This window comes from Melopsittacus undulatus, chromosome 5 (genome assembly GCF_012275295.1).
Source record: "Melopsittacus undulatus isolate bMelUnd1 chromosome 5, bMelUnd1.mat.Z, whole genome shotgun sequence".
Taxonomy (NCBI): domain Eukaryota; kingdom Metazoa; phylum Chordata; class Aves; order Psittaciformes; family Psittaculidae; genus Melopsittacus; species Melopsittacus undulatus.
This window is the reverse complement of record NC_047531.1, coordinates 24,848,878-24,858,562: the sequence shown is the minus strand read 5'-3', so window position 1 is coordinate 24,858,562 and position 9,685 is coordinate 24,848,878.

The following is a 9,685-nucleotide window of genomic DNA, read 5'->3' as shown; positions in this document are numbered from 1 at the left end:
GCAGTTTGGAAAATTAAAGAAGCAAAATATAACAGAAATTAAACTGCACCTGATTGTGAGGGAATACTGTAGGTAGAGCCCCACCAGTACAACCGAGTATCCAAGGCAATACCCTGGAGCATTCAAGAATCTTGGCTGTCAGTCAGTGAGGTGAGTGCCTTGAAGAAGTTTACCTGCCATCAAAAAGTTTTATGCCACCACAATGTGAAGACTGAACATGCAAAATCTTGTCAGTGTATACCCTGGGAAAATTGTGTGCAGCAGAGTTAATTCATTTCCTGCCTAGAGCTTCTGACCAAAAGCTACTCATAAAGAATGAGTTCAGTCAGAATGTGATCAGGTTCCTTCACCAATGAACGAATAAGGTTGAATTGCTTTTAAACTTGGCTTTTTAAGTAGTGAGGACATCAGACTAAATGTCAGTTGTAGAAAATAGACTTGGATTGCGTGATCATAAAGTAAGTAAGTTTTAATTAAATGGAAGAGTATAGTGAAAGATATCAGTGTCGAATAGGCAAGCTAATGGTAGACAAAAGCAATTAGTTACTCTTACAGGCAGTGGAGCTCAGATTAACATTTCACTTGAATGTGAAAGAAGCCTGGAAATCCTTTGTCTTCCAATTGTCTGTGTCCAAAGATGTTCTTAAACATGTATCCTAAGCAGAAAGCTAGGAGGTATTTCAGAAAAAGCTCAAAACTGGGCAAATAACCAATATGAATGAGTCATTAGGATTAAACAGGGAAACTGCAAAGGATGTAAAACCTTACATCTTGTAGAATAAAATGAGAATATCCAGAAGACAAATGGAAATGAAAATTTCATGGGGCATTAGGCTTGCCAGTGTAATTCTTGATGATGCAAAAGCAAATCTAAAAATGTAAAAAGGGGAAAAAACAAGATTGCTAAGGACATTAAAAGTAGTACAACTGTTGCCCTCAAATTAAATTAATTTGTGTTTTCATTATGAGTGATGTTGAAGAGTGGTGGTAGTACATCTCTATGTTTCAGTATCCAAAAGAGAAAGCTTTATGTATTCATATTTTTCTGTATGAGAAGTGAAGGTGAACTGGATAATGGACATGCATCTTCATTAGAAACAGTGATAGCTACTCACACCAGCAGCATATTGGGAGAAACTCAGCAAAGAACTTAAAAATGCATAAACTGTCCCATTCAACTGCAACCTCATAGTTACAATGCAGTACTGTTTCCATCCTTGGTTGTTTGTTTTAAACTACTTAGCTAGTCTTATTTATATTTATCTATTTCTAACTGTAATAACAACTCTTTATTCCCAATTTGCTACTTTTCCCAAGGCTAAACCAAGTATTATTTTAATCTAGTTTATCTGACCCAAAACCTTAGCAACAGCACTTGTCTTTGGGGTATTTTTTTAGCCCAAAGTTAGATCCTATTATAACAGTTTCCTTCAATTCCACAGGAGTATACTCTGTTCATATGCTTTTTTTGTTATTAACTCCATCATTTCTGCACCAAGCCTTCCAACAAACATGAGTTACTGTGATAAGATAAATGTTACCTACCTTTGCAAGCACCAGGAGAAGCATACCCTGGAGTCAAGCACTAATGCCGTTGTAGAAGATACAAATGAAACTTCATCTAGATGCCATGGTTAGCTGTACTCACCGTTCAAGGTTATTTCAAACTGCAACATGTAAAGAAAAGGATTAGCATAATTAATCACAGAAAAAGACTTTCATAAAATAAACATTTTCTTTTCTTTTTTTTTTTTTTAAAGAATAGTCTTTGTGGCTCAGTCTAGAGAACTGAAGTCTGCAAAAGTATATGACTGCACATTAGACATAGGCCAAAAAATAAATGCCAAAGAGAACTAATTGTTTTAAGGACAATGCAGGTAGAAGAGCAATGGAATTACAATAGCAGCAATAGACAACTGTGATCTTAATATTAGAAGGTTTCTGATTGTCAGTAGAGGTAGCCTTTGAAATAGACTCAAGTAAGCTAAGAAGCATAAGCAGTTTTAATGTATAGTGTGATTGGTGCAATTGCTGTATGAAGGGGATGAAATTGTTATATTCAGGAGTTAGATGGACCCTGTATTCCTTTTGTCTTTTCAAAGGGTACAATTTATTTGTATTCCTTGAGCACTGGGCCTTTGTATTGCCTATAATGTGTAAAAGTCAACTGAAACAGAATATTTAATTTTCTTGTCATTGTCCTTTTTGGGATTTTTGAAGGAACAAGGAAATATTTTACTTTGTTTTTTTTAATTTGTTTTTGAAGTGTGCTGTAAATCTAATCAAGAAATCCAAACAACATTTGCTACTATTTTTGGTCTCATCTGGTTTGTATTTGTGAGTGAAGTCCATAAAAAAATGTCACCTAACTCCACTGCTGACCCAATGAGACAACCATAGCCTAAGTTCCTTTTTTTTGCCACTCCATGCTTCTATAAATGTTATATACACCAATTGTGCACATCAGAGCTCTACTGAATCAGAGCTGAGATTGTCTCTTGTGTCTGCCCCTAGCTGGATGCTCAAGGAAGCAGGAAAATCTCCTTGTACCCTTTTGTCTGATTCACTTGCAAGCCCATGCAAAGCCAGATACAACCTATCCCAGATTTATGGTCTGTCCTTCAAGTACCAGGGGGCAAAACAAGGAAAGAATAGCAGTCATAGCCATGTGTATAGTACCAAGTGGAAAATAACTCTGAGAAATGTTTTGCATTTAACTTTAAAATGTTAAAGAGAATCACTAGAATGACTGTCAGGCAGAAGGTCATTCAGTCCTTGGAGAAAGAAGGAAAAATGTCCTATGGTGTGTCTAGAGATAGCAGAGATACAGATGATACTTAAATCTAGCTTTCTGACCCTGACCTCAAAGCCTCTGTTGAAACTGACTCCAAGACCTAAATATTTTCTGTTCAGTCTCATAGGGCTGTGTAACTTGCAGGATGGTATGTATTTCTGCATTAGAATCCAGGAGAGCTCTGTGTGAAAAATTACTACACACAGTGCGTATCAAGTGTGTTTCTACATATGCATATCTAATAAAACCACTTCAATAAAAGTTGAAAATTATTCTTACATGCCAGAATGTATCTTGATATTATGTGGATACATGCAGGAGATGAAGAGCTTTTAAAGAGTTTTGAAGCCTGCTAGGACCTGTTAAGGACTGAGTGAAATTATAGCTCCTGCATTCAGAGAAGTATAAGGCTTTTTTTTTCAATTTCACCTGATATCCTATGAGTTGAGAACAAGGTCTGGTGGCACAATGAGAAGCAATTGGTAAAACAAAACAAGGGCTGATACAGGGAAACAGCACCATGGAAGACTCTGCCCATGGAGGAAGCTGAGGGGTACTGTCTATGGAAACGGTGAATCAAGTGCCTTACAAGAAATGTCAGCCTGAAATGTTACAGTACAAAATGCTGCAGAGCCAAATCTCAGGAGGTTGCTGATGAGCGGTGCAAGAATAGCAACAAAGCTGTGTGGTCAAAAACTCAGCACTGTAAATCGGGACTTGTACACTTAACAGCTGACACTGTCAAGCTAGCAAGGTAGAAATCATAAATGCTCATTGCAGTAATCAAATCTACACATGACTAGGCACAATCAGAGCATTGTCCAGTATTCCCTACCAATATTCCTAGACTGATCATGACCTGAGCTTCAAAAAAGGCAGTGCTGTTTTCTTAGTACTGTTTACATCATCTTCTACTTTTTGTCTGTGTTTATGACATTACTGTTCTTTTTATCTTTGCTTGTTTTGCTAATAGCACCTCACAGTTTTTATTACAGAAAGCTGGTGCTATTAAAATTTGCATTATTTTACATATTCACTTACAGTTTATTTCTTCCACAATGTTGTTTTCATATTGTGTCTTTACACCTTCTGTGTGCAACTGTCAGGATTTTGCTGTTACTTTTAAGTGTATATGACCTTTTCAGAGAAATTGTAGCTCAGTCGAAATGGTTAATGTTTTCTTAAGAGATATCCCGATGTGCAAAGCTCCAAAACATCACAGACTGATGTAAAGAGAATTCACCAGAAAGCCTCTTTTACAGTTAACATTTTTTCTATATTAACAGCCTGACAAGACCTTTTGCAATAAATGGAGTATGTGCTAGATAGCTTGCATTTTCCAACTGGACAAATAGTCTGATGAAGTCAGAAAGAGCCACAATGTATGAAGGGTATAAGCTAAGAAAACTAAGAAAAGAGAAGGTTTAGGCTTATTAAGAGTAAGGATTGTTAAGATACTTGTATCAGTAATGACGAAGCTTTGATAAAAAGTGTTGCACAAAGATCTTCCTTACATTATGTCATAAGGCCAAGAAAAAGCGAAAAAGATCCTGTGGAAAACACTTTCTCTTATTTAATTGTTGGAGGAAGTAAGAAATTTTATGCTGAAAATCTCAAAATCATAATTTGGTAGAGATACAATACTCTCTAAGGACTAAGTGGATAAAATACTGCTTAAAAATTTGTTTTAAGCAGGGTATCTCACATGTAAAGGAGAGAAGGAATTGTTCAACTGACTATGACACTTACACAGTGAACATTTTGACAAGTCTTCCGTTATGTTTTCCTAATATGCATTGGAATAGTGGTGACAGATGATAAAATTTCAGAAATCAAACCTGCCATGAATCTGTATAAAAGAGATCTCTGGCCAGGAACAAGCACAGCTGGAGAAAATCTGTAAAAGCCTCCATGGCTGGCCTTCCGCAGTATAACAGCACATTACTCAAAGGGCCAATGCAAATAGCAGGGCCTCCATTTTTTTAACCAAAGACCTGAAGCATGAAAGTGAAAGCTCTTTCCTTCTTTGCATCAGTGCTCTGGGGTGAGGAGAAAAATAGATATGTATATGTTGATCCATCTTTGCTACCTATCTGCTCCAATTAGAGGTATAGGAACAATACAGGTGTTTGCAGCTTGATTAGAGAGACATCTTAAGTTACCACTAAGGTATTGCAGCCACCCTTTCTTACCATGGTTGTAAGACACACTGTGGTCTTCGCAGAGACCTTTTGGTACAAGTACAGATGTTACAGACCCAGACATAATAAGCCACACGTGCCCATAACATGTATTACCTGCAGGATAGGTGTCAGGTGCCAAAGGGAAGTGAAGGGGAAACACAAAAAGAAGGAGGCCCAGCAGGCAAAGTGGGAAGAGATACTGTCAATACTGTTGTGGTGGCTGGTCATCACCATTTTCAGTCTGTGTGCTCCTTCACAGATATGCTGCCACTCCTCAAGGCAACTTTGATTGCCAGGAGCTCATTATCTCAGGTATAATTCCTCTCAGTAGGGTGTGTTACCCAGAGAAAAAGCTAGAGGTTAGAGCATCTGTTTCTACAGTAAAAGACCGGGGTTAGGATAAAAAACTACAGTGAATATCCATTTTACTTTTTCAAAAGCTGCAACTACTTGTGCTTCAGGCACCTATGAAAATTGAGCCCTCTTTGGAGTGGGTGCCCTTATAGCAGCAGCTGTACTAGAAATCCCCTTTGTGAGCTATCCTTAGAGGATAGTAAATCCTGAAAAACATTTCACCTCTGCTGCAAGGGGGTTGCCAGCTTGTGATGTGTCCTTGTAGTCTATGTGCAAGTAAATTTCCCCCATAGGTACCCCAGGAACTCCACTTTCTGTTGCATAAAGGAGCACTTTTTCAGTTTGGCACAGAATCATCCTGGATGCTGTCAATGCCTGCCTCTTAAGAGGTGCAGAATACCAGGATGTCATCCAGATATCTCTATGAAGAAAGCTATGAAGGCATAGATACGAAGCAAGCTGCTCAGGGCAGCATTTACAGAATGCTGGAATGTGGCTTGAGCATTGCAGAGACTGAATGGCATCATAGGATGCTCATAGTATCCCATCATAGATACACTACGGTGAATTAGGGAGCCCACTGCAGATGCTCAGAGTGCTCCAGGTTAAGAGGCAGGGAGTGCTGGTTCTTTTTAGTCTTTCTGCTTCCTGTAATCTGTACAAGAGCAGAGACTCTATGCTTCCTTATGGAAAAACTATGAAAGCCCTCTCAGGGGAATTGGAAGGGTAGTAGATGAACCCATATCCCAGATTGTTCTTGAGGTACTCCTTGAGGGTTGCTGATTCAGAATCTGACCAAGCAGAGAGCACCTTCTCTAGAGAGTGCCTGAGTCGGGGGTCACAGGTGACAGTCTCTCATACCAGATACAGGAAATGCAGTATTGAAAATGCTTGTCACTAGGGTAAAAACACTACTTTGATAACACTTAAAATGCTAAATCTAGATAAACACACTAAATTCTATGTACATCCTTCAAAAATCACTATAAAGAAACCTAAGTAGCCCTATTGAGATGTAAATACACTGTATATGGTAGATATAGAATCATAGAATGGTTTGGGTTGGAAGGGTAACTCATAGAAACCAGTATATCACCTCAGCCTGAAAATGCCATCCAAATGTAATTACAGGAAGAAAACAGCAGTGAAATGATGCAGAAATGAAAGATACCAGAGGCCTACTAATAAAACAATATTATACCTTCTTGATCAGTATGCCTAGTATACCTTACAGAAAATCCTTATAGATGATGTACAATATAGACTGCAAGTAGCCATGTGTACAAATATCATCTTGAAAAGTAACATTGAGTTGAAATACCAAATGCACCCATTGTACTTGTTAACACCCACAGCACCGATTACAACCTATCATGACAGTGTTGCATGTGCCTTTCAGTCTTCTTGGCAACTTGCTCTGTTTGAGGGGTGATTTGGAAAGGGAGTATTTTCTGAAAAGGACAAGGACAAATTGTTCAAATGATGGGCTAGGAGAGAAAATGGAAATGTAGAAATATGATGACAAATATGATGTTTGTCTTTGCTTCAATCGCTTCAGTACTACAGTATGTAGCATGCTCAGAACCGCCAGCTTCTGAAAGAATGGAGATTTCAGCATTGTCACTGCCTTTAAAACAAAGACATCTGACACTGATCAAAAAAAAAGCCCTCAAGATTTTTCCAGTCTTGCTGCACCAACAAGATTTGATTACTTAAACTGGCACTGTCAACACAAATGCCCTTCAGGTATTTTATTTGGTGTCTATATGTATTGTATTAGTGTAAGGTATGTGCCATTCCAGAAGTTTATCCAATCTTGCACCATTGAATGGTTTCTAAATTTATACAGCCTGAAGCAGCTGTTGAATTGAAAACAATGTCTTTGTCAAAGAACAATGCTTTGTGTCACAGAAGGAACATAGTTGCTCTTTGATGCAGAAAAACTAGCTACCTAGTAATGCAAGTCAGAAAGTCAACTTTTACAGAAGAACTTATAGTTTGAAGTTTCTTTTGAAAACAGTTTGCATTTTTGGAAGAAGGTGCAAGTAAAATATTTCAATAAACAGGCAAAAATTACTACCTTTAGGTGATATGACAGTACATCCTTCTGTACACACTCTACGACCCAAATGGTGGCACGTATGAAGAGTAACCTCATTAACTGGATTTAAAACCACCCCTTCCAGTACCGTATATTTGATAATGCCATGTTCTTCTCACTAAGAAAATCAAAAGATGTATTAAAGTGGTCATTCATATTCTTAATGCATAGTATTGATTCCTTGATTAAGAGTGAACTTCATGTGATATATTCTTAACTGTATTGCTTTTTCAAGAACAAGAGTTCTTTCCAGGAGAAATGCCTGTTTTGGACAGGAAGGTAACATGATGCCTTTTTTAATTAAGGGCAGATATGTTCATTTTCATGCTTGATCAGCCATGGTCCCTTGCTTTGTGATGCCTCTATTCATCTGGTGTGTTTAATCAGATATCTTGGTCATGTAAACTGAGAAAATTCTCTGGACAGGAGCATGCTGTTCACAAACAGCAAAACTATAGCAGCCATCAAAACGTGGAAATTAGGCTTCTTGAGAGCAAAGCAGCCATAGGCTTTTTTTTAGCTCAAACTATACTGAGGGAACTGAAGAGACAACAGGAAAACATCTTGAACACATTAATCATATCTAAGAGAACTTCAGAAGCATCTGTGAGAGTGTTCTATATATTGATCCACATAGTGGAAAGAGTGGTTCACTAATCCTTTCATCCCAGGTGCTGTGGACAGCAGTGCAGGTTGAGCCATCTCAACAATAGCTGACAAGCCTGACCTCTGATAAGACAATAAACTCAAAAGTTTTTTAGCCAGGAGCTGGATATGCTTACTCTGTCTCTAAAGAATGATTGTCCAGCTTGAGTTATAAACACTTTATCCTGTTTTATCCACTGTAAATCAAAATGTTCTCAGTGTTGAAAAAAAAAATGAAGCATTTTTAGCTTGTTAAATGGAGAAGACTGAAGGACAGTGCTTCTTTTCATCATTAAACTTTATTTGAAATATGTTTCATGGATGGCTCTTGTGAATAGTCTTTAAAATTACAAATTAACTTCTTGAACCTTTATACAAGCTATTACTTTTCCTATTAATATAGAAAATCAATACAGATTAATATCGAGATCACCTAAAATGATCAGGAGCCATAATTTCGGCTCTTGTACACATACAACATGAGATATTACTTGCCCCCAAAACTTTCCATTGCAAATGTGTGGCAATCAATGTCAGATAAAGAGAAAAGTTAAGAAGACCACTTAACATCTTGTATGTAGTATTTGCAAAGACAAGTTAGTTTTACTTAATGAATGATTAAATTGTAAAATACATGGGCAGTTTGCAAATAGCTGGCTGGTTCCTGGGAAAAGGGGAAACCCAGTCCTCATGAAACTGGCATTACTTGAAATTGTATGATAATTGTTTCAAATACAGTGACCTTCTGCTGAAGCTTATGGTTCTTAAATATGTTTGAAAAGCCAATTCCAATGCAGGAAGCCTAATATCTGATTGTCATGGTTTGAGCATGTTTTGAGGGTGTTTTTGTTCAAGTTTTTTTCCAGCCAGGTGGAGGAGGGGAGGCCGGGAGGAAGGAGAGACAGGACACCTGACCCAGGCTAGTCAATGAGGTATTCCATACCATAGCACGTGATGCCCAGGATGGATACTGGGAAAGAGAAAGCTGGAGGGGTAGAGCTCTGGAGGATAATGGAGGAGGGAGCACATGGTGCTCGGCCAGGCAGGGTGGAGTGAGTTATGGGTCGGTGGCTGGTGGGGTGTTGTATTCTTTTCACTTGCTGTTTGCTGTATCATTATTATTTGTAGTAGTAAATGGCAGTAGGGGTTTTGTGTTATGCCTTAACTATTAAACCGTTCTTATCTCAATCCGTGGGGGCTACATTCTTTGGATTTTCCTTCCTAACTCTCTGGGAGTAGGGGGACCTGGTTTAAACCACGACACTGATGAAAGGGTCTGTTTGAGACCTTTATGTTCAAAGTGTCTATAGAAAGCAATCATTATTTTGATCATGTAAATGCTGCAAGATAACTTGTAATCATTAAATTTTTCTAGCATATTACATCTCTTAGTCATTATGTTTGTATTTACCTTTCTCAGGAAGTACTGTAAGATTGAAGGTAATTCAGTACAGCTTTGCATTGCCTCTGAAAAGGAAGTTCTAGGCCTGTCTGGAAATTCATGTCCATCTCTTGCAACTAGCAATTGTGTGCATAAATCAGTTGACCTCAGTGATCTGACAGAAAGTCTTTTTTCCCTTTTTCTTAATGAGTTCATTTTCTATCAGA